At 42.6% G+C, this 25629-nt stretch overlaps 1 protein-coding gene across 6 annotated transcripts in view; it reads left to right on the top strand.

Annotated features, from left to right (window-relative positions):
- The window catches only part of Sergef (secretion regulating guanine nucleotide exchange factor), a 208622-nt gene that overhangs the window by 74973 nt on the left and 108020 nt on the right, over nt 1-25629 (top strand). The window contains exon 10 of one of the 6 annotated variants that reach the window (XR_007230898.3): nt 16928-17094. The exons of the other annotated variants lie outside the window; for them this stretch is intronic. The gene's annotated coding sequence lies outside the window, so the exon portion shown is untranslated. The remainder of the gene's footprint in view (nt 1-16927; nt 17095-25629) is intronic. 6 annotated transcript variants of the gene reach the window in all.

Here is a 25629-nt window from a genome sequence, read left to right as displayed (position 1 = left end):
TTTATTCATGTACTTATATAACATCATTTATTTATTTATTTATTTATTTATTTATTTATTTATTAGGTATACAATATTCTGTCTGTGTGTATGCCTGCAGGCCAGAAGAGGGCACCAGATCCCATTACAGATGGTTGTGAGCCACCATGTGGTTGCTGGGAATTGAACTCAGGACCTTTGGAAGAGCAGGCAATACTCTTAACCTCTGAGCCATCTCTCCAGCCCCATAACATCATTTCTTATTTATCTGCTTGCCTCTTCTCCCTGCCCTTCCCCTTTTCTTTCTTTCCTTGACAGGATCATGCTACATAGCCTAAACTAACTTCAACTTATGATCCTTCTGCCTCAGCCTCCTGGGTGCTGGGATTACAAGTCTGTATCACTACTGCAGCTGCCAGTTTGTTTATACAAGATTGGTTCTGCATCATTCAGCATCCTTAGGCATTCTTAGGATGCCCTTTCTTTCTCTGCTCACTGTCAAATACGCACGACTCCCCACTGTGAGCTTCCTATTTCTTCATATCTCTGTTACTGACAACTTAATCCTTGGCAAAGGTACACATAGCAGGCGTAAGAGCCTGGAACCGCTCCTGGTATCAGGTGCTTGAGTCCTTGGAGAACCAGAGAACCCACAAGGTAATACATTGAACTGAAAGTGGGTACACTGGGTTCTCTCTTCAGGTAACCGACAACTGGCCTCCTGGCTTTCGGCAAGCTACTTTCCTCCTTTGCTCTCATTTTTCTGTGTTAAACTTAGGTGCCTGTAGGAATATTAATGTGTTTAAATCGAGACCAAGCCTACCTAAGTATATTCTTTTTGGGGGGAACAAGGTACTGGGTCTCACTATGTAGTCCTTCTGGCTGTATATATACCTGAAAGGGTATATTGTTCTTTAAAACAATGGGCCAAACCAATGATGGGGCAAACAAAATGTTTGGGGGTTATTTCAACAGCCTCCCCTCCTTTCTTGTCTTATGGTGGCATAGTGAGACTTAGGATCAGTATGTGGTCTCAGGGCCAGCACTACAAACACAGTGCCTGGCCCAGAGCCTGTGGCAGAGGTCCAAGCATCATGTTTTCTGGGCAGAATGACCTTTGGCACTTATGGGATGGGAGCTGGTGAAGGCAAGGCAGCCGCTAGCTACTCAGGCATGTCCCCCATTTCTTTTCCGAGTGTGAACTTTTTGCTTTACACCAATCAGGTGTGTCATTGAATGACGGCCGCAACCGGTCCTGCCTTTTCAGGACACATCTGGAGGCAGAACTTTTAACAGAGGTCTCTAAACCCCAGGTCCCTGAAGGCTAACCCAGAGATCTAGGGATTTCATTTTAGGGTAAAAACAAGCTTATTCTTCTATTAGCTTTTATTATTGCTCTATGAGGTGGGCGGGATAGGGATTTATTTTTAAAAAATAATTTAAGTTTCTTTGCTAAAAGCAGTATGTGATGATTGTAGAGCTGCATATACTGTAGCCACCCCACATTTTCTATAGTATTTCTAAAAATATGAGGCATTGCCTTGTGTATGGTTACCTTATAATCTAGATTTTCCTACTTACAATAATATTGGTATCATTTTCCCATATTAGATATCCTTTAAAATAGTTACTTAACATTTTAAAAACAGTATTACTATTTGAATATGTCACAATTTATGGGATTATTTTTTCGAAATTTAGGTTGTTTATGAAGTTTTGCTATTATAAGAAGTTAGGCAGTTTTATACTGAAATGTTTGTTCAACTATAATTATTTTCACTGTACTTTTAAGTTTTATTTTATTTTTTAAAGATTTATATATAGGTATTTTGCCTGCATATATTTTGCTTCTATGTCTGTTCACTATGTATATGCAGTGCTCTAAGAGTTCAGAAGAGGGCATCAGATCCCTGGGAAGTAGAGTTTTGGAGTAATCTGTTACTTGAATCCTTTGGAAGATCAGCCAATGCTCTCAACCACTGAACCATCTCTCCAGCCCCTAGTGATTATTTTACAAAGAATAATTTCTGGAAATAAAATAAAATAGCTTAGGAATTATTTATTTATTTATTCATTCATTTATTTATTTATTTATTTATTTATTTATTTATTTATTTATTTATTTATTTATCCAGACAGGGTCTCATGTAGCCTAGGCTGGTCTTGAACTCTGTGTGTAGCTGAGAATGATCCTGAGCTTCAATCTTCCTTAGTGCTGGAATTGTGGGCCTGTTCCAGCACACTGGCCAAGCATACAGACTTTTTAAAGGCCCCTGGCAATATGTTTAATATAGCAAAATCTTTCAAAGTTGTGTTCTAGTCCTGGATTCCTCTGCTCACTGCTGGTACGGCTGCAGGTGTCTGAGCATGCTAAGCATCTCACTTGGAAAGCCCATGCCCTTAAATGGGGACATGGGTTTTAAAGGCATCTCACATGCTCTTGCTAGCCTCATCTTTTGAATAGCACTCCTACTTCTGCTGGTCCCTTTGTGAGGTGCTTGCTTGTTTCCTTGGCCAGAGTCTGGGTAGAGTAGACCACACAGAGCAAGAGACTTGAGGGCCCAGTCTTCCTTCTTAGAGAATGGAAAGAATGCCAATCCATGATCTGCTCTCAGATGGGGACAACACATTGTGAGAGCATTGCGAACACCAGGAACCGGCGGTGCCACAACTCCTTTTCATTCTTACCCTGGAGTCAAGCAGTGTGTGGACATGACTACTCTTAGTGCTTTGGGAATGTCTGCGGGCTTTCATGGTCAAATGGCACATGAAATCTCAGAGAACATCCAGCCTTGGCTCCTTATTCTACAGGTTCAGAGGCAGAAGAAACTCAGAGAATCTAATGCTGCCCCTGCCAACAGGCAGACTAAGCCTGGCAGGTGGATCTCAATGTTCCTGTCTCTGTTCCACATTATTGCTCATGTGTTTCTCCAGTTCTGCTTCATAGGTTTGCCCAATAGTTTTAGAATCCGGCTTGTTGTATTATGGTAATTTGGTTTTCATGGCATTAAAAGTAAACAAACGGTGTCCTGGGAAATTACAGTTGCTCGACTGGATAGTTTCAGCTTCTGAGTTAGTAAGCCTAGGTCTTGGGAGATGCAGCACATACACGTGTCCTCATCAGGCATATAAGTACCTCATGACAGTGGACTTTGTGGAAATTCACCCCTGGACACCTTGAACTCCAAACCCTGGTGTCCACACATCCTTGCTTACTTATCTTCTAGTACACTGCTCAAATCCTTGCTGTGCTTTCTGTTTATGTTCCTCTAGCCTGCAAGCACCATGAAGCCTAGATTACTTAAAACTTTATTTTTAGCTGTTTTTGTGGGAGCGGTTGTCTCTACATCTGTATGTGCACTATATGTATGCCTGATGCCCTGAGAGGCCAGAAGAGGGCATTGGATCCCCTGGAGCTTGTGGTTGTGAGCTGCCATCTGGGTGCTAGTATCTGAACCTGGGTCTTCTGCAAGGGGAGCCATTGTCCTTAACCACTAAGCCACCTCTCTAGCTCCTAAAACTTCTCAAACATCTTCTCTATCAGTACCTGGCACAGAATAGTATTTGGTGATAATTACTGAATGAATGAATAGTTTCTGAACTAGGAATAGTAGGGATGCAGGACTGAAATCTAACCCTATTTTTAATTGCCTGTGGAAGCTTAGGCAGGTCTTTCTTATGCTTTCCTCTTAGCATTGACTAATATTCTTTCTGGTTCCAACATTGCATAAGCCTATTTATTCTTGATTTTAAGTATTTGGCAGAAGTAGAGCCTTTTTTAAATTTTTAAATAAAAATTTGTACAGAACCTCAAAATTCAAACCATAACTTCTGATTGAATTAAGAATAGGGCTAACAGGGCTAGACTCCAGTTCTAGGGAATCCAGTGCCTCTTTTTGGCCTTTGAGGGTACCAGGCATGCATATGACACATAGACATATTAGATCAGGATGGTCTTAAACTCACAGAAATTCACTTGCCTCCCTTTCCTGCATGCTGGAGTTAAAACTATTTGCCTTTGCTACTGGAGGTCACATAGGAAATTGAAGGAAATACTGGCTATTGGAAAAGATATGATGTGGCAAGATGATAGGTGAGTTTTTCTTTCTTTAGATACTTTCGCTTACTGTTATACAAAAAAAAATCTCGTTTATTTTTTCTTGTGTTATTTTATTAGCAATTCATTTGGTCAAGGTTAACTAGTATACTTAAACTATTCTTGTAGTTACATTTTTAATCATTCTGTGTATATTTGGGGTGAGTGCATGGGATGGGGCTGCACCGTGGCATATGTTTGAAGGCCAGAAGACAGCTTTGGGGCATTAGATCTTCCCTTCCACTCAGATGGTCAGGCATGGAGGTTTACTATCCATCTGGCTAGCCCCACCTAGTATGCTTTTGTCTATAGTTTTTCTTCTATGAATACAGATGTCACATGACCTGAAGATCTGCTTGCTCTGGAATTAGCAGGGAGAAAGACCCCTTTGCAGTTGGCTCCTTTCAGGCTCATCGCTGCTCCATCGCATTGAAGTGGACCTTTGTTGAGGTGAATAGGGAGCTGCAATCTACGTGAAGCAATGGGTCTTATTAGAGGAGGTTGTCAGATACTGGAGTTCAGTAGGTCAGTGAGTTAAAATTCAAGGTGAGTGATACTGCAGTTCCTTTCTTCCTGAGTGTGTAGCCACATTGAACTCGGGGTTAGCAGCTGGGAGGCAGGCTAAGCTAATATTTACCCAGCTCTGTAATCTGAACTGTTTGAGGAATGGTTTAGCTCGTTTGAATTCGAATATTCAATAATAATCGAGAGAGATGGAAAGCTTTTGTTTTGTCAGACACATATTTACCATGTATTACATTATTTTTTACTAATACAGCAGCTAAGGAAACATTCAAATGAAATTGTCCTTCTCTTGTTTGGATTTACGGGCCTTCCTGGATGACAGCTGCAGGACCCATGTGATAACTTTTCTTTAATGCTTTCAGTACTTAGAAGTACATCATTGTAGTTTGCTTTGTTTTGTTTTAGTTGTTTTTATTGAGCTATACATGTTTCTCTGCTCCCCTCCCTTTCCCCCCCTCCCCTTCTACTGTCTCTCATGCCCTCCATGCTCCCAATTTACTCAAGAGATCTTGTCTTTTTCTCCTTCTGTGTAGATCCATGTATGTCTCTCTTAGGGTCCTCTTTGTTGTCTAGATTCTCTGAGGTTGTGGACTGAATGCTGGTTTTTCTTTGGTTTATGTCTAAAAGCCACTTATGAGTGAGTAGATACTTTATTTGTCTTTCTGGGTCTAAGTTACCTCACTGAGTATGCTTTTTCTAGATCCATCCATTTGCCTGCAAATTTCAAGATGTCATTATTGTTTACAGCTGAGTAGTACTCCACTGTGCAAATGTATCAATTTTCTTTATCCATTCCTCAATTGAGGGGCATCTAGGTTGTTTCCAGGTTCTGGCTATGACAAATAATCCTGCTATGAACATAGTTGAGCACATATCCTTGTGTTAGGATTGAACATCCTTTGGGTATATACCCAGAAGTGGTATTGCTGAGTTTGAGGAAGGTTGTTTCCTAATTTTCTGAGAAATGGCCATACTGATTTCCAAAGGGGCTGTTTGCACTCCCACCAGCAATGGAGGAGTGTTCCCCTTACCCCACATTGTTTTCAGCATAACCTGCCATCAGTGTTTTTGATATTGGCCATTCTGTCAGGTGTAAGAATCTCAGAGTTATGTTAGACATTTTCATAGGTGTCTTTCAGCCATTTGAGATTTGTCTGTTTAGAGTTCTCTGTTTAGGTCTGTACCCTATTTATTATTGGATTATTTGTTCATTGGAGGTCAAGTTCCTTGAGTTCTTTGTATATTTTGGAGATCAGATCTCTGTCCAATGTGGGGTTGGTAAAGATCTTTTCCCATTCTTTAGGCTGCTGTTTTTGTCTTGATGACCGTGTCCTTTGCTTTACAGAAGCCTCTCAGTTTCAGGAGGTTCTATTTATTAATTGTTGCTCTCAGTGTATGTGATACTGGGGTTATATTAAGGAAGTGGTCTCCTGTTCGTTCAAGTGTACTTCCCACTTTATCTTCTATGAGGTTCAGTGTGGTTGGTGTTATGTTGAGGTCTTTGATCCATTTGGACTTCAGGTTCTTTTGTTTGTTTTTTGTTTTTTGGGTTTTTTTGGTTTTGGTTTTTCAAGACAGAGTTTCTCTGTGCTGCTTTGGAGCCTCTTCTGGAACTAGCTCTTATAGACCAGGCTGGCCACGAACTCACAGAGATCCGCCCACCTCTGCCTCCCAAGTGCTGGAATTAAAAGCGTGCACCACTACCGCCCAGCTGGACTTGAGTTTTGTGTATGGCAATAGATATGGATCTATTTTCATTCTTCTACATGTTGACATCCAGTTATGCCAGCACCGTTTGTTGAAGATGCTTTCTTTTTTCCATTTTATAATTTTAGCTTTTTATCAAAAATCAGGTGTTCATAGGTATGTGGATTGATATCCAGGTCTTTGATTCTATTCTGTCATGTCTGTTTTTATGCCAATATCAGGCTGTTTTCATTACTGTAGCTTAATAGTAGAGTTTGAAGTCAGGGATGGTGATGCCCTCAGAAGTTCCTTTATTGTATAGGATTGTTTTGACTATCCTGTTTTTTTCCCCCCTTTTCCATATGAAGTTGAAAATTGTTCTTTCGAGGTCTATGAAGAATTTTCCTGAGATTTTGATGGACATTGCATTGAATCTGTAGATTGCTTTTTGCAAAATTGCCTTTTTTATTATGTTACTTCTACTTACCCACGAGCATGGGAGATCTTTCCATTTTCTGGTGTCTTCTTGAGTTTCTTTCTTCAAAGATTTGAAGTTCTTATCATACAGGTCTTTCACATGTTTGGTTAGAGTTACCCCAAGATATTTTTATGTTATTTGTGGCTATTGTGAAGAGTGATATTTCTCTGATTGCTTTCTCAGTCCATTTATCATCTGTATAAAGGAGTACTATTGATTTTTTTGAGTTAATATTGTATCCTGCTATATTACTGAAGGTGTTTATGAGTTGTAGGTGTTCCCTGGTAGAATTTTTGGAGTCACTTATGTATACTATCATATCATCAGCAAATAGTGAAAGTTTGACTTTTTCTTTTCCAGTATATATCCCCTTGATCTCCTTTTGTTGTCTTATTTCTCTAGCTAGAACTTCGAGTACTATATTAAATAGATATGGAGAGAGTGGACAACCTTGTGTTGTTCCTGATTTCATTGGGATCGCTTTGAGTTTTCTCTCCTTTTAATTTGATGTTGGCTGTTGGTATGCTGTATATTATGTTTTTTATGTTTATTTTTGCTTTATTATGTTTAGCTATGTTCCTGTATCACTGTTTCTCCAAAAATTTTATGGAGTGTTAAATTTTGTCAAAGGCTTTTTCAGCATCTGATGTGTTTTTTTTTTCAGTTTGTTCAGTTTGTTTATATGGTGGATTACATTGACAGACTTTCATATATTGAACCATCCCAACATCTCTGAGATGAAGCCTACTTGGTCATGGTGGATGATTTTTTTACAGTGTTCTTGAGATTTGGTTTGCCAATATTTTATTGAGAGTTTTTTTTTTCATCAGTGTTCACAAGGGAGATTGGTCTGTATTTCTTAGTAATGTCTTTGTGTGGTTTGGGTATCCGAGTAACTTTAAAAACAGTTTGACAATGTTCTTTCTGTTTCTATTGTGTGGGACAATTTGAGGAGTATTGGTATTAGTTTTTCTTTGAAAATCTGGTAGAATTCTGTACTAAAATCATCTGACCCTGGGCTTTTTTTTTTTCCTTTGGGAAACTTTTGATGACTGTTTGTATCTCCTTAGTGGTTATAGGTCTATTTAATTTGCTTATCTGGTCCTGATTTAATTTCGGTAGGTGATACTTATCTGGGAAATTGTGCATTTCCTTTAAGTTTTCCGATTTTGTGGAGTACAGGTTTTTGAAATATGACCTGATGATTCTCTGGATTTCCTATGTGTCTGTTGTTATGTTCCCCCTTTTCATTTCTGATTTTTTAATTTGAATATTCTCTCTCTGCCTTTTGGTTAGTTTGGATAAAGGTTTGTTTATTTTGTTCATTTTCTTGAAGAACCAACTCTTGGTCTCATTGATTCTTTGTATTGTTTTCTTTGTTTCTATTTTGTTGATTTCATTTCTCAGTTTGATTATTTCCTGTTGTCTAGTTCTCCTTAGTGAGTTTGCTTCTTTTTGTTCTAGAACTTTCACATGTTCTGTTAATTCGCTAGTGTGGGTTTTTTTTTTTCCAGCTTCTTTATGTAGGCACTTAGTGCTATGAACTTTCCTCTTAACACTGCTTTCACTGTGTCCCGTAGGTTTGGGTGTGTTGTGCTGTCATTTTCATTGAAGTTTAGAAGTCTTTAATTTCCTTCTTTATTTCTTCTTTGATCCATTGATGATTTAGGTGAGCATTGTTCAATTTCCATATGTTTGTGGGCTTTCTGAAATTAGTGTTGCTGTTGAGATCAACTTTAAGCCATGGTGATCCAATAAGAAACATGGGGTTATTCCAATTTTTTTGTATCTGTTGAAGTTTGCTTTGTTACCAAGTATGTGGTCAGTTTTTGAGGTTTCATGAGGTGCTGAGTAGAAGAGATATATTTTTTTTTTATGTTTGGATGGAATGTTCTATAGATGTCTGTTAAGTCCATTTGAGTCATATCTGTTAGTTCCCTTATTCTCTGTTAAGTTTCTTTCTGGCAGACCTGTTCAGTGGTGAGATGGGTGTTGAAAGCTTCCCACTATTAATGTACGGGGCTTAATGTGTGATTCAATCTTTAGCAATGTTTCTTTTATGTATGTGGGTGCTCTTGTATTTGGGGCATAGATGTTTAGAATTAAGATTTCCTCTTGATAGATTTTTCCTGTGACAAATATGAAATGTCCTTGTTTGTTTTGACTGATTTTAGTTTGAAGTCTATTTTGTTAGATTTTAGGATAGCTACACCTGCTTGTTTCTTAGGTTCATTTCATGGAGAAACTTTTCCCAACCTAAGGTGATGTATGTCTTTGAGGTTGAGGTGTGTTTCTTGTATGCAGCAGAATGATGGATTCTGTTTTCATATCCAGTCTATTAGCCCCTGTCTTTTTGTAAGTGAGTTGAGTCCATTTATATTAAGGGATATTAGTGACCAGTGATTGCTAGTTTCTGTTACTTTAGTTTTTGTTGTTGGTGATTATTTTGTGTGTGATTTTCCCTTCTTTGGGATTTGCTTTTGTGAGATTATCCATTGTCTGTGTTTTATTGGGGTTTTCCTTCTAGTACTTTCTTTAGGGTTGGATTTGTGGATAGCTATTGTTTAATTCTGGTTCTGTCGTAAAATATCTTATTTTCTTCATCTATGATGATTGAAAGTTTTGCTGGGTATAGTATTCTGGGCTGGCATCTGTGGTTTCTTAATGTCTACATGACGCTTGATCAGGACCTTCTGATTTTCATTGTTTCCATTGAGAAGTCAGGAGTAATTCTGATAGGTCTGCCTTCATATGTTACTTGCCCTTTCTCCTTTGCAGCTCTTAATATTCTTTCTTTATTCTGTATGTTTAATATTTTGGTTATTATGTGGTGAGGGGACTTATTTGTTGTCCAGTCTATTTGGTGTTCTGTAAGCTTCTTATATTTTCATAGGTATGTCCTTCTTTAGGTTAGAAAAGTTATCTTCTATGATTTTTTTAATGTATTTTCTGTGTCTTTGAATTGGACTTCTTCTCCTTCTATCCCTATTTTTCTTATGCTGTTCTTTTCGTGGTGACCCATATTTCCTGGATATTTTGTGTTAAACTTTTGTTAGATTTAACACTGTTTTGACCGATGATGAATCTACTTCCTCTATTGTATCTTCAATGCCTGAGATTCTCCCTTCCATCTCTTGTGGTCTGCTGTTTATAATTGCATTTGTAGTTCGTGATCATTTACCCGTATTTTCTGTTTCCATAATTCCCTCGGTTTGCGCTTTCTTTATTGTCGCTATTTCGGTTTTCAAGTCTTGAATCATTTCTTTCACCTGTCTGATTGCTTTTTCTTGATTTTCTTTAAGGGATTTGTTGATTTCTTCCAATTTTTTGTTTGTCTTTTCCTCCACTTGTTTGAAGGAATTTTTCACTTCCTCTTTATGGACCTCAATCATTTTTCTAAAGTTATTTTTAAAGTCGCTTTCTTCTTCATCTGTTTGGGATGTTCGGGTCTTCCTGTTGTAACCACTAGTTTTTGGTGGTTCTGTGTAGCTCTTTGTGTAGTTGAGTGTGTTCTTACCTTGTTGTCTACCCATCTTTTCCTCCAGTTGGTGTAGTTGCGGCTGTGTCTTGGTGATCACTCAAGTAGGCCAGAAGGGGGCATAGAAGCTCCTAGGACTAGAGTTACAGAGAGCTGTGAGCCATCATGTGGGTGCTGGTAATTAACTGAACCTGGTTCCTCCGAAGAGCAATCAGTGCTCTTAACTACTGGGACGTCTCTCCAGCCCTGAGCTAGACTAAAGATGGGTCCTATTGACCATGTTTGTGCTTTCTTCTTGTGGCTTGAGGAATTTGTTCCATATCTACAAGAAACTTTCTTCTGCAGTGCACTGACTCTGCATTATTGTATTTTTTGGTATTTAACATTGTCTAGTATGCTGAAAGAAAACTGCATTTCACTCCTAAAAGTAGACTTTGCCATTGAATTTTGTTCCAGAAAAGTAGGCATTTCAAAATCGAATAGTTGCAGTGGAAACTTAATAGTTAAACTCAGTGTCTTGGTTTTGTTCTTAAGCACCCTGGCAAGGACAACTTCCGGGAGAGGAGTCATGTCCACCATGGCTGGCAGTGTAGAGTGTGTGGGAGAGTGGCAGGTGCTTGAAACAGACTGGTCATGTGGAATTCAAAATCAGGAAGCAGAGAAGGGGTATGCAAACTAGTGCTTAGCCCATTTGATTCTATACAGTTCAGCATCCTCACTCAGGCTGTGTTCCCAAGAGACCCATCTCCTGTGAGCATTGTTTCTTACATGGTTATTCATATGTTTAAAAACATAAACTCTTATGTCGTGGCTACTGATTGAATTAATATTCATATAACAACTCATTGCCCTATATGCATAAGCAACCTTGCTTGTCAGTGCCCCACATCTCCAGTGACTTTGCATCTCCATTCCTGTTCTGGGCAGTATAAAACCCAGGCTGTGTTGAGTTCCTTTTACTCCCTGTTGGTAGAGGTCAAGAAATGCCTGAATAATTCTCCACCAGCCCTTTTCTCCTTAAACTGATATTCTTTAATTTATTATTCAGGGCTCAGCAAATCCTACCTTGAGCAATTTCCTATGTGTCCCCACATAGTTATTTCATCTTCCTTAAAAGTCTCTCCAGTTTTTTAATTTAGTGACTGCAGTGGTTTATCTTCATTGTTAACTAACTGGAAAGAATTGAAATCACCTAGAAAATCCCCCCCGCCTCGTGTGTGTGTGTGTGTGTGTGTGTGTGTGTGTCTGTGTGTGTCTGTGTGTGCATCCATTTGCAGAGAGGTTTAACAGAGGATTGAAGACCCACCCTGAGCAAGAGTGGCACAATCCCATGTTCTAGGGTGAATAAAAAGGAAAAGTGAACTGACTGACCTTCATCTCTGGCTTCCTGACTTAGGGACTCACTCTGGACAGGTGCTCATGTTCAGCCCCCAGTACACCTCCCAGCATGACGGACTATATTTCTTTAAGCCAAACTTCAGGCAAAATAAACCCATCCTCACATTGTTCTTGTCAGGTATTTGGTCTCACCAGTAAGATCATAACTAACTCAGGAACCTCGTGTATATTCATTGCCCCATCTGTACTTAGAGTGCCTTCTCCAAGGAAGAGAAAGGAGACTGGAAGGAGCAGTGGACCTAACTGGTGTTGTGTGCAGGCCTGAGAAATGTATGTGAGGGGAGCACCTTCTGAAGTGATAGGCATTTAGCCTCAGGGGCTTCTGAGCGCAGCACCCCTGCTGCACGAGAACCAGCATTTCTGTCTGTCTTTCTTCTCTACCCAGTAAACTTGCCTTTCTCGAATACCAGCATTTAGGATCCAGTTTATGTGTTGGAGGAGAAACTGGGGGTGTAGCTCAGATGGTAGATTGCTTGCCTAGCATGGATGAACCATGGCTTCCATCTGCAGCAATGTGTAACCTAGAACGATAGTACATTACTGTAATTCTAACAGTTGAAGGGTAGAGGTTCAGAAGTTCAAGTTCATCCTTGAGTTTGAGGCCAGCTTGAGATACGTAAGATCCTATCTCAAAATAATACTTGTTTGTCTTGCCCAATGTTATTCTTTTTTACTTGCTTTTATTTTGCTTGTGGGTGTTTTGCCTGCATGTGTGTCTATGTACCATATGCATGCAAGGCCTGCAGAGGCCAGAAGAAGGTGTTGGGTCATCTGGAACTGGAAGTATAGACTATAGTGAGCCACCATGTGGGTGCTGGAAATTGAAACCAGGTCCTTTGGAAGAACAATCAGTACTCTTAACTACTGAGCCATCTCTCCAGCCCACCAATGTTGTTGTTGTTGATAGATTTAGTTGACAGTGAGTTCTCTGTTGTTTTTATTACTATTCACATAGAAATTTAAATGTTCTAGAGCAGGAACTTGAACATCATCATGTATGAGGATTTGTTAAAATGCAAATTGCTAGAATCCCAGACTTTCTGTTTTGGTACATCTGGGATGGAACCTATGAATTTGGTATCTATCAAGTTCCAGGTGCTATTGATACTGCTGGCCCGAGCTCCATGTTGATATCCCTGCCTCAGGATTATGTGATCTTCTGCAGTGGGGCTCCTTGGCAGTGTTTTGCCTAGTCTGCTCTTTGGTTCAGGTACACATAGAGTTTTCTGGACTGTGAACAAGTTTTAGGGTACCACTTCTTTTATTGATTGGGCTGTTTGGGTTCTAAAACCAGACTTTGTATAAAGACTGCAATCTTATTACTTGGTTTCTCTAGCTCTCCAAAATAAGTAGAGCATATGAACTGGATGTTAGGTGTGTGTTCCGGTGAGGGTGTGTTGTACTGCAAGCCTGACATATTGTACATATTGTACATAATTTCTAGGCCTTTCATAAGAACAAGGTCCTGGGTTACGGGTGTAGAACACATTATTCTACATGACACTGTTTGTGAAGTCAGCCTAATATTTTACCCCCAGATCCCTTCTAGTAGTAGCCTGATCTTCCTTGTAGATCAACAATTCATTAAAATATTGCTCTTATTACAGTGGAAAGCAAGGAAAAGGGAGAATTATTTTCTTGGTAAATTTTACTTGGCAGTATTACTGATTGGTCTTTATAGTACCCCAGCTAGTCTTAGAACAAATACCTGAATCACTGGGCAGGTAGCAAATGGTTGCTGCTTCTGGGTGTACAGTGATGGTGTTATTTAGTAAACTGCAGAAACAGATGGAGCAGGCACAGTGTTGAACCAGGAAACTGAACAGAGTGAGGAAACACTTTGTAAATTCTTCCTCGAGACTGTTTTATCTGCTCTGTGAAACAATGTCACAGACATCACTGTGGTGGGGCTGACTGGCTGTGTCTGCAGTGGAGCTTCATGCTTTAAGGGCCTTTAGCTGTCATCATCCTTAATCCTCTCCATTCACAGATGGTAAAATGACACTCCGATAAGGGAAACACTTGCTTCTAAATTGCATACCTAGCAGGTGACCTGGCTTTGCATTGAGTCCTGAACTCTGGGCCTCATTGCACTGCAGCCTCCCCTTGACTGGTACTACTTCAACTGTGTGTGATCTTCAGCCCCTCCTGAGTTACTTCTGGGCAGTAGAGTTGAGAGCAAACTTTGTATGAGTTGTCTGTGCTTTTCAAATATCATGTTCAGGCATGAGGAGTGGATTCTGTTTCAGTGTTCTCCCCATGACTGCAGCTATTTGTTTTCCATCTTTAGGGCAGGGCTGGGCCAAGTCTTCTTTGGTCAAACAAATGAAAGGATGCAAGAGCTTTATCTGGGCCATTGTCTTTGTCTGCCATCCCCAAGTTCCATGCTGTTACGAATGTCTGATTCCCGTCCTAATGAGTTCCTGTAAGGTTGAGTCCTGTTCTAATGCTATTGATTCTTTCTTAATGGTGGGAGAATTTGGGGTTCAGGTGGGGACAAGAGGGTAACGTCTGTTGAAGGTCTACTCTGTGCCAGTCACTTCATCTATACCCTGTCGTTTGATCTGCACCACATCTCTGTGAGCATTTCCTGTTGTGCTGACAGGGCTTGATCGTTATAGGGGCACAGGTAGTAAGTGGTGGCATTGGACTCTGGTTAGGGCTTGCTTAAACTCTAATCCTGTACATATTTCACTGCACTAAGGTCTTAGAGTTTGCTCTGTAAGCTTTATTTCCAGGGTATTTATTAATCATTACTAGTCATAGGTGAGACAGTTCCCATCCACATGGTTCTCCGTATCTGATAGAGAAGAAAAATCATAAGTATGTAAAATGTTGGAGAAGTGATACGGGACTGCTGAGATGGCTCAGTGATTAAAAGCACTTGCTATCAAGCCCAAACAGCTGTATTCAAGCCCTGGGACTCACCTAGTGGAAGGAGTGAACTGATCCTCTCGTGTTGTACACACACACACGCGCATACACAGAGAAAGAGAGAGAGACAGAGGCAGAGACACAGAGAGAGAGACAGAGAGAAAGAGAAAGAAAGTGTGATGATATGGACCAGGCCAGCCTGATTTAGTCCAGGTAGGGTGCCAGTTGCGGGAGACTTCATGGTGGGGAAAGCGTTTAAACCAGGCCCAAGACAACGGAGCATGAAAGATCCACACAGACAGGACAGGGCCACTGTGGGAGTGGGCCAGTGTTCTACTGCCTGCCTGGCACAGTGCCTGGCACTTAATGGGTTTCCCATGGATGTTTGCTGAATGAATACACGAGCAGGGTGATGGAAAGCTCATTTGCTTCTTACATAATAACTTAAGTTGTCTTAGAATGCGTCACCATTCCAAATAGCTTCCCCCAGCTCCTCCTTTTAGTCCGTTGTTTTGGGTTTCCTTGCTATATTTTGAATGTCCACACATGTGTCCCATCTTTCCTTTATGCCATGGGGGGTCTTTCTGCTTCAAAGAGATCAGAAATGGAACTGTCCTATTGTCTTCAGAGTGCCTGCGTGGAGCATGAGGTTCGACATAGAGGCAGTGATTTGATTTTTCCCCTCTGGGGATCTGACAATTGAAAACAAATGTAGAAAGAGCCCCAAAGGAGGTTTTTTTTTCCTCTCCCCTCAGGGCCATGTGAGATGACAACCCTGGTTATTGGTGTGCTTTGATGCAGTTATGTAAGTGAGTAGAAAATACAGGCTATTCCACTGGAGTCAACTTGCCTTACTTAAGTGATTTTACACTCCCCAAAGTGGGTGGCCTAGAGAGGCTCTAGAACTTTTCCGTTGCAAAAGTCCTAGTTCCTGGCATAGAATTCTGTAGATTGGAGTTCAACTAATGTTAATTCACACAATCAAACAACAAAAACATAGACACCATTCAGTTTCTCAAAAGTAAATTCTGTCCTGAAAATTCTGCTAAGAGTAGCACACATTACAGGGCCTGACAGGCTACCGAGCCAGCTTGTTAATATATACTTTGGTCCAGGAAATATTCCAAGACTGGGAGCCCCAATTTTCCCACATTGCAGTCTTCTAATCCCCTGGGATCTTCTCCTTCCTTTCTTGTCCAGCTCCCAATAGATCGAAGGACAGTCTTGACAGCTGTCAGTGAAATTGAGTAAATCACCATCGACTTTCTGTTGCTGCTTGGGTTTGCGCATTGGTCACTTCATAAGAATTTCTTGGAGAACTACTATATGCATATGTGCAGCCATCATAGTTGGAGACAGGCTCTTCCACCCTGTCGTCACAGAGTTCTACAGTATGGGTGGGGCAGATGGAGGTGCGCAGCACAAGACAGTGTGCCTGTTGACAGGGACGCCTGACAAACCCAACACGTCACAGATCTCATTCTAGAGACAGTGAATCTCAGACCTCTGCCAGGGTCAGCTCATAACAGTGACTCCCGAGGGCAAGGATCCCTCCTGTAAGTGGCTGTCCCTGACCCCTACTGATGGTGCTCATGGTGATCTTCTCTTACTCTACTGCACAGTAAGAGAGCAGCAGTGATCAGTTCTGTCTCTTCTTTCTTTCTTAGATTCTACATAGAGTTGAGAGATTTTGGAGATGGATTGGGGGAGGCTGAGTAGAGCTGTGACTAATGACTTACAAAGGACCTCACAATGTCTGTGAGGTCTTTACTCATGATTTCCAGGAAAGTTGGTAGGAAAATCAGGTCCTACACAGTCATGTGATCCTGAAGCTGTGAGCTGGAGGGGAGGCTTCAGTATGTACAAAGGGATTTCCGGAGCCTGACTTTCAGGCTTGTTAGGTTTTGTGTGTGTGTGTGTGTGTGTGTGTGTGTGTGTGTGTGTGTGTGTGTATCTCCATCCTATAATATAATAAAACCTATTATACATATGTGTACACACACACACACACACACACCTACCCCTTTTTTGCATGCTGGAAACTTGCATGGTCAGCAAGCCCCAGCCTACTTTCCTCACACTGCTGAGAAGTGGGGCATTTGAACTGTGCCCTCATGTAGGGGATCATGTGGCTGTGGTGAGCAATTCTCAGCCTACAGTAGAACTCAGGTTAGGATTCATGATAACAGAGCACATAGCCACCTCTCATCTGCAGGGACAGGAAGAGTCCAGGAGGCTGATATCCAGCATCACAGAGTACCTTAGTGAGCCAAGGATAGACTCCTGGCCTATCTCCACATCTTATTGGCTGAGTGAGTCTTTCTCAGCTAAAGGTTCACCACGCCAGAAACAAGGTCTGTTTTGTAAAGCTGTTTGGTGTGGCTTCTTCCCTGATTTCCTTTCTTTTTCACAGGACTGGCTTCAGTGGGTTGTGGCCCCTACCTATGCTGGCCACCCAGACCTCGCCTTTCTGTAGTGGCCTGCCAGAGGGTCCTATTGAGAGTGGTCTCGTCCATTGGATCCCAGTTGAGACTGAGGTTCTGGCAGGGGAAAGCTGACCTGTGACCGGGGTGGTGGTAGGTAAGAGGACTGTGGTTTCTGAGGTGACCTCTTAGCTGCTTTTAGAGCTGCTCAGTGATATCAGGCAGAGTTCCAGGACAGAAGGCGCTCTAGAGTCACTAATGCTTGCCTCATGGTTGGACTTCCGTGCATAATTAGTATTTCTAAGCCTGTTTTAGCTAAAAATTTCAAATTTAGACACAGTTAAGTCATTGAAGATACTTTCTGAACAGCAGCTGTGTTTCAAAGGTTCGTGCAGCGTTTCAACCAGCCATTCCATCATGATCGTCAGTCACTAGTTACTCAGTGAATGCCTGTGGCATGTATCCCTTCTCAGCTCCTTGAGGAAACCATAATCTCCCAGGCTTGGCCTACGTCATTCTAGAGGCTCTGTTACATACAGAGCATGATCTACTATAGAATATTTTCATTTTGGATGAGTGTGTTTATTAAAGAACAAAACAAATTAAAAGAATTGAATCAGAAGATAGGTGGCAAATCCATCAAATCACAGTTCCAGGTGTCTTTCAGAAATCTAATAGAAAAGCCCCTTTAAGACAGCCAGGTGGAGTTCCTAGTTGAGCAAGAACTAAGCAAAGCAGTGTCTCTAGAACAAGGCTTCTATGTAAAATAACAAATAAGGATCACACTATGCAATTGGGTGCTCATGACATCTGTTGGAAGCTGATGGGAAAGTTGAGGCAGTCAGCAGAGTTCTCGATTGGTCTTTCTCTCTCAGTGGTTGAGAGTCCTGCTTGGCTGAACTCCACACTGTATACTTTTACCTCATGGGATAAACAATAGTAACATTTGCTAGAAACAGTTCACCTTCTTGCGTTCTCCAGAGCATGGTGCTTTTATGCTTGGGCAGATTTGCTGTTCTCCCTCTGTGTCATGGGGCGGGGGGAGGGAGGTCCTGGCTAATCCAGACAAGGGCCTCGGAGGACACTTGGATCTGAAATGGGACTGGGGGTCTGCTTCTAGGTTCAGCTCCTTGGTAAGCTTGAACAACTCATGACAGTTTATAGTATAATTGCATTACAATGTAGACTAGTGACATTCAAACACGAGTGTTAAGTTCATATTGACTCTTATTAAAATGTGGCTCTATACTGCTAATATGCTTCCAGCAGAGCTGGTGCTGTGATTTGAGAGTTGTGCTTGGGTAGAGGGGCAGTTGCTGAACATCAGGCTTAGAAGGGATCTTAAATATGGTCCTCCTAGTCTGTGCCTATGGTTCCAGGAGACAGCAATTCAGAGCAAGACACCAACTTGGCTGAGCTCACACACTAAATTAGCAGAAGAGATCACAACTGAATCTTAGGTTCTCAGTTTCCCTTTGTGTTGTGTATATGCTTTTCCTTTGCTGACCTTATTTCTTTGAGACAGGTCTTGGTTTGTAGTCTAGGTTGGCCTTGAACTTGTGATCTTTCCTCTTCAGCCTGAAGGCATTTTCCACCATGCCCGGCTCCTCTGCTGAGCTGGAAGATGAAAGGAGCAGAAATGAGGTTTCCTAGGTTCGGGGCAGCTCACAGAACTGAGGGCTGTATCTGGGTATGCCTGGGGTCCTTCCTACTTGGCAGTATGAGACTTCTCTGTGTGGATCTCAGAGTGACCTCATGCCAGGCTTGATGTTCAACAGTGCATGTTGATGAGGACTTGAGTTTCCTCTTCACTGGACAAGGGGAAGTGGGTGGTGCCAAAAGATACCAGATGGCTAAGTATCCAGATTGCGCTGACTCTCAGATTCTAGGAGCTAATGGGGTCTAGGCCACCAAGCCAGTCAGAACATGGTCAGCAAATCTAAATAGATTCTCAGAAAAAAAGTACGGAATGGCAAAAAAAAAAAAAAAAAAAAAATCTTGAGAATGGGGCTGGTGAGTTTGATCTAGAAATGTGGCTGGGGACCTGGAGCATCAGACAGTAGTTTATTCATCAGGAAGTGGGTGTGATTGGAGGGTGGGGCTTAGGACACTCTGCAGTATTCTAGGCACATAAGCAGACTCCACTCCATACATATTTCTTGTGGGTTTACTGTTCACTAGATGTTAAGCTGTGCTGAGGGACATAGAAAGAAAGCCCTAGGGTGAGCTCTGGTCTCAGTAGGCTCTAGGGCAGATTCTGCACTTAGGTCCTCTTTAGAAGTAGAGGCAAAACAGAACTTTGGTCTTAGGGGATTGAGTTATGTAGAGATTCAGAGAGGAAGCAACTCAAGGGTCCTACTTTTTCAGCCCAAGACTGGATCTGGATTCTTCAGTGAGACAGATGTACCTTGATAAAAACCAAGGAATAAGGGCAGCACAGGGATGGAAGCATCTGAGACTTAAGGATTCTCTCTCTCTCTGTGAAGGTCAGGGGTGGGCCTGCAGGTATGGATGGCCACCTGCTATGCTCATGCAGACAAGCTCGTACCTGCTTACCCTTGTATTTTTGACCCTGCTTGTGAAGCTACCTTGTTCTGGAAGTTTCTGGAAGCTACTGGAGCAGTAGAGATGGCACATAGCCTGTTCCTATCATCATCTGTACCAGAATGTCTGGAACCTCCTAGAGTTGATATGTCGTTAGGTATTTTCTTATGCAGGCTGGTGACTAATATAGTAACTGGGGAGGGGAAAAAAGAACTGTAATGTACTTCAAACCACAGACCAGCCAGAACTGGAATAGACATCTCAAGGCCAAACTGGGAGAATTGCAGCACTGGGAATCCATTAACACTTAAGGGGAACAATGCCTGGCACTTAGTAGGCCTGCAGTAAATGTTTGGTGTCTGAGTAGTGTTAGGAATATTCCTAACGTGAGCTCTCTGCTAATGCAAAAATCCCAATCAAGCTAAATCACAACAAGCCAAATTAAAGGATATCCATGGTTAGTGGGATTCCTACACTCTCAGGTAGCCCCGAGGGAAACCGGGAAGCCATGAACGCAATGGGGTACAGGGACGGAGTCTCCAAAGATGGAGGCCAGAGACCGGGACTTACAGGTAGGTCTTAGCAAAGTCCTTTCCAGTCCCCTGAAGAGTTTCAGACTCATTGTGTTCCCAGCCATTGGGAGTCTGGAGGCACTTTGCACCTCCACATAGTACAGCAGCCAGGAAGAATGTCCTCTCTTTGCCCAAGAGCACATGGTTGGGAGTGTGCAGCTTCCACAGTAGCTCAGGTTCTGGCCTCCTGTTTCCTCTCATGAAAATGTAGGCAAGGTGCCGCCTGAGACCTTGCTGTTGCACACCGGAGTCTCGGTTCTTCATAAACAGATACTGTTTTGAAGTGTGTGTGTGTGTGTGTGTGTGTGTGTGTGTGTGTGTGTGTGTGTTAATGCAAAACTATTTAAAAAGGGAAATGTGCCTCTCTGTGTGCATTTTTGTCAGATTGAACCCATGGGTCTCTTTATTTTTAATACGGAAGAAACACTGGGGTCTGAACAGCTGAACCAAGGCACCACTGCTGCCTACTCATTAGTTCGTTCTGTCTAATTAGATTGAAACAGGGAAGGAGGCAGTGGTGGCAACCATTTCATGTGGAGCAGGCGCAGGCAGTGCAGTCTTAAACCTGCATCTTTCTCCCTCCCTCCTTCACTCCCCCTTTCCCTGCACAGGGCCGCGAAAGTAAGGCTTTTTTCCAGTGGGCAGTGCTGTTTCTTCTCCCAGGAGTCTGATGAACAGCTGTCGGGCACATTTCTGGGACTTCAGTGACATTGTGAATTACTCTCCTTTTTCTTGGTGTCCAGTTTTGTAGGATAAAGAGGCCATTCCTTTATCTTTGAGAAGAGATTAAATACAAATGTTTTTCTGGAGTACCCAAAGGACCTTGGGTTCCTGTAAACGGCTTTAAAAGGAAGTACACCTGACAGGTTTTGTTGCTGCAGCTTGTGCTCTGAGTTTGTATGTAAGTGGAAAACTGCTGGCCCTGATTCCAGCCTGGCCTGTTGAAGGTGGTTCTGTCCACTCATCAGTGGTGACTGTGATCTTTGGGCTCACTTTGGTGAGCTCTTTCTGTTGGAATTTTCTATCTTCACTCTACTCTGTGGCTACTCTAATGGGAAGGGAACAAGCATGGAGAATGCCTTTGCTGTATTTAGAGCTACACTGGACATGAAGGTGCAACTCCCAGGGCCAGCTATGGTTTCTCTGGAATGCTTTCTGCTCTTGGAACTGCCTTGCTTCATTCTTCCTGTTTCTTCATTGCCTTTTCCTTAGCCCAAATCCAGTTCCTTTATTACTGTTTGCCTCTGTTTATCCACACAACTCCTAAGTGTCTGTGCTGTTGGTTCTCAAGCATCACAGGGAGAAATTCAGGATCCCAGGTGAAACAGACAGGCTGGGCTTGGCTCCTTCTGGTCTCCTTCCCTATAGTAGGACAGATCCACTCATAACTGGAAACACAGTTCCCAAACATGAAGTTGTTGTGCTGGCCTCTGCAATATGTGCCCTTCCTTAGACCCCATTTAGTTCTTAAGGTTCTATTTCTTCCTCTCTGATATTTTTCATTTATGCCAAGGGAAAACTTGGTGCTTGCTTTCCGCTGCGTTCTGACTGTAATTGAGATGCATTTCTGCTAAATTATTTATCACATAATTCTGCAATCATTTCCTTGAACGTTTATCACGTTCTCCTACCTCAAATTCATTATGTCAGCTCCATTCACTAGCTAACTGTTGTTGAGTGGCACGTTGCCTCTTACACTGGGCTAAGTAAAGGCTTCCCATATGCTTGCTTGCTTGCTCATCCTCCTCAATGAGTGTAGGGGTTGTTATCATCTACACTTTACACACCAGGAAACAGGCTTGGAGGTTTAAGGGACTTGGCAGAGCTGGGTACCGGGGTATGTTAGCACCATGTGAGAGGCTTAAGGCCAGTGTGGCACAGCCTTCCTTCAAGGAGCTTGCTGTCTAACATCCTAGGATGCCAAGTTCATGGTGAGTATCTTGCGAACCTTTCTTGGGGAGACATGAACATTCACTTACCTAAGACAGGACACAGGTAACAGAAATGACTCCATTCATGTGCAGCATGGTGGACCAGAGAGTTTAATTGGGGTTTCTTCCTTAAGTATAGGCTATTTACAAGTGCTGTACCACTGAAGGAAACAAACAATCTCTCCTGGAAAGCATTATCTGCCTGTGTATGCTGGGGGGATGGGGAGGAAGTAGGGCTTTGGGAGCCTTGGGCCTGAGTTGTGCAGGTCTCCTGCAGGTGATGACAACTGAGAGTTGCGTCCGTCGTGCTCTGAAGACCCTCTCACAGTGAGGCTGTTTCAGGCACTGTGGAGGCAGGAGAGGCACTGTATTAAACTGGAAATGTTAGCCATTTTTGCTCACTCTCCAAAGCCTCCCTGGCCCATGGACAGCATCTCCTTTCCCACCTCGCCCTTCTCCACAGACCCGCCCTTGGTGTGAGAAATGTACGTGAGGGTATGAAGGTGTCTAGAGTGCTGGAAGTCTCTGGAGATCACCCTTCTTCAGCTCATTAGTCATTGTCTAGGCTTTCTGGAGTGTGTCCATCCCAGGGAATTTTTTCTTGGCCTCAGGACAGAACTTCTAAGAACATGTCTCAGGACCGGGCCCTCTGGCACTGTGTCCCTCTCACCCCACTAGTGCTGGCCAACCTCTGGTGTGCTGGAGCCTGCCCTGCTAATGGAACAGAGGGCACTGAGGCATGGCCCCTGCTCTCTAGGGATAGCTTAAACTAGGCCAGGGACAGAATCCCAACTAAGCCTAGAGGTGATCCTTGGGCCTGTTGCAGAGTTAACCCAGTGAGTGTACAGCAGTCAATAGACAGAAGGAGAATGAAAACAGCAAATGCCAGCTGTTTGTCTCACATTCTAAATACTCACATGTCCATACATAACCTCTGCCTTCCCAGGAGTCTGGACTACCTCCACCCTAGTTCACAGATCCACTGTCAGCCAAAGGAATATGTCTGAGAGTGCGGATCAGCCAGAGAGAAGCACAAATAGTATTGGGAAGGGTAGAATGTTTGAGATGGAATCGGGAGAGATGTGAAAGGGCCATCTGTGGACTCATTACCCCTTTCTTGTCATTAGAAAAAAATGCCACAGCCCAAGTGTCAAGCCAGGAAGAGGCCCCACAGGATAAGGGTTTTATTCTGTACTCAAAAAAAAAAAAAGTGAAAGGGCTCGGGAGTGGCTCAGTTGGTAGAGTGCCTGCCTTCTGTCACCGGCATGAGAAGAGCCCAGCATGCTAGTGCACATCTGTAGCCCTAGCATTAGAGGGCTGGAGACAGGGAATCCCTAGAGCTTACTGACCAGCTACAGGTTTAGCGAGAGACTCTCTCAAAAACAAATGAAGGGCTGAGAAGATAGCTCTGTAGGTAAAGTGCTTGCCATGCACAAGAACCTAAGTTTGCACCTCCAGAACCCACATGAAAAGCTGGCTATGGCCACAGGCATTTTTGACCTCAACTCAGGGAGGCAAGAAGAAAGAGGTGGCTCCTATAGCTCACTGGTCAGCCAGCCTACGCTGAAATAGCTTAGGTTCAGAAGACACCCAGCGTCAACCCTGGGCCTCCACATACATGTACAAACATGTGCACATACACCTGCATCTCACACAAGCACACACACACGACAAACCTTCTAATTTTCTGGGACACAGAAGGAAGGAATAAAGAGAATGAAGGACAGAGTATAACAGGGATCTCGTAAGCACATTATACCCAGTGCACAATGGATTATTATTTAATTTTCACAGTCCTATGAAGCAACATTTATTGGTGGGGAAACTGAGGCTATAGAGCTAGTGAATAGAAAAGCAGAATTTGAAACCAGACTAGTCCAGACCTTGTCCTAATTTGTGCTGCTTCCAAGATCTACAGGTTGAGAACTAGGGAAACTCCTGAGGGCCAGGTGCCCACCAAGGAGCAAAATTAGTGAGGTGTTTGCCAGCCACACTGTTATGCCCAGGATACAGCCAGTGCTCTGCAGAGAACCAAGTTTTTTTACTTTGTTGTCCTTGCTCTGAGCATGGCTATCTCTTTTATAGAGGATCTGCAAAAGCTCTTGTCATAGTCTGCTTCTGAGACCCCTGAAGACTTCTCCATCTTCCTCTGTCTAGTGACGATGGGGATAAATAAACCGTCAAGACCATTTAGACCGGGCTGCCAGGGCCCAATCTGAGCAGGTGATCGGTCTTCTTGTCACAGCTCATTTGTGCTGCTTTAATAATTGAAGGCCAGTGTTAAATGGTTCAGTTTGTCCTTTTTAGACAGGAGCAGTTCCGTATGTAAGCAATACTGCTGCTTCCCAAGGACACACTTTCCTGAAGTACAGATGATTCAGCATGACCCAGTAGCTTGGATTTCATTGAGTTTTCTGTTAAAGCCAGCTCCCCCATCTCATCATTGAGACTAGCTGCTTGGAGCTTGGTGTCTATGGCTAGAGTTCCTTGGCTGGGACTTTAGGTGAGGGAGAGTGGGTTGTAGAGACATTCGGCCACTTAGTGTTATACCGAGGAGTCTACATTTTGTCCCCTTAGCACAAAAAAAGGGGCCATGACTATTCTGAGTGCCATTTTTCTTCCGTGGGACTGTCATCCTAGGCTGGTTCTAATTGGTTTCCCAGAGTCCCATGTCCTTTCTACTTTCCCAGCCTGTGCTTGAACTGGTGTCTTTTTCGTTTTTATCTGTCCTCACTCTGTTGACCTCTGCTTGTCCGGCCCAGTGCAGTTCAGGTCTTGCTCTCTGCAACCCCATACCCTCTGTCTCTCTATCTCTCTTAGCATTCATACCCTGTGTGGGAACTGTCTGCATGTTTACCCCTTCCCCTAGTGGACTGAGGATTCCTGTCTCGAGGAGTGAGGAAACTGTAGAATGAAGAAACAAGTGAATGATTTGAGATGCTTGGAGACTTTGCTACCAGGAAAAGAACACTACTAATTAAGTCAGAAAATAGACCTTCTTATTCTGCCCATGCACTGGCCTTGGTGCTTGCTTAGGCTATTTCACCTTCACAGTGGCCTTGGTTTGCAGATGTCAGAGATCATATGAAGATGGTGGATTTCTTGCAGCCTTTCATGCCTGCCTTCTGGTTTTTTACTGACTCATCACAAATGACCAGCTTTATAATTTAATAATGAGTAGACTTGAATTTTTTTTAAAAAAGATTTTTTTTTAAAATTATGCAGATTCACAGTTTAGCATTGAGTACAATAATATATCAGTTGTCTGTCAAAATGTAGAACCAACGCTTTTGCTGGAAATAATTACATTTTGCCAAACCCGTTTATTCTGAGAAACTCCAGTATATTAATGTAAGACACTATAAATGCACGCCTTGTGATGTGTGGTTTCAGAGAGGGAGGGTTGGAATGGCAATTAAACCAAGTCAGAGGCGCTGGATGGGTGGTAAAAAGGGAAATAGAACATGTCCCTTTGTTAGATACATTCCCCCAAAGATAAGTTTGTAATTTGACAATCTAGGCAGCTGGAGAAATTAGCAGCCGCTTCACTGGAGAAGCTGGCCTGATTCACCAAACTTGCATTGGAAAATGGAACTGTTTGTTCTCTTTGTGATCTCTGGTTAGAGGGCTTGTTTTTCAGACCAC

The sequence above is a fragment of the Myodes glareolus genome, chromosome 24 (genome assembly GCF_982192425.1).
Source record: "Myodes glareolus chromosome 24, mMyoGla1.1, whole genome shotgun sequence".
In the NCBI taxonomy this organism is placed as follows: Eukaryota; Metazoa; Chordata; class Mammalia; order Rodentia; family Cricetidae; genus Myodes; species Myodes glareolus.
This window is presented reverse-complemented; position numbering and strand designations above follow the sequence as displayed.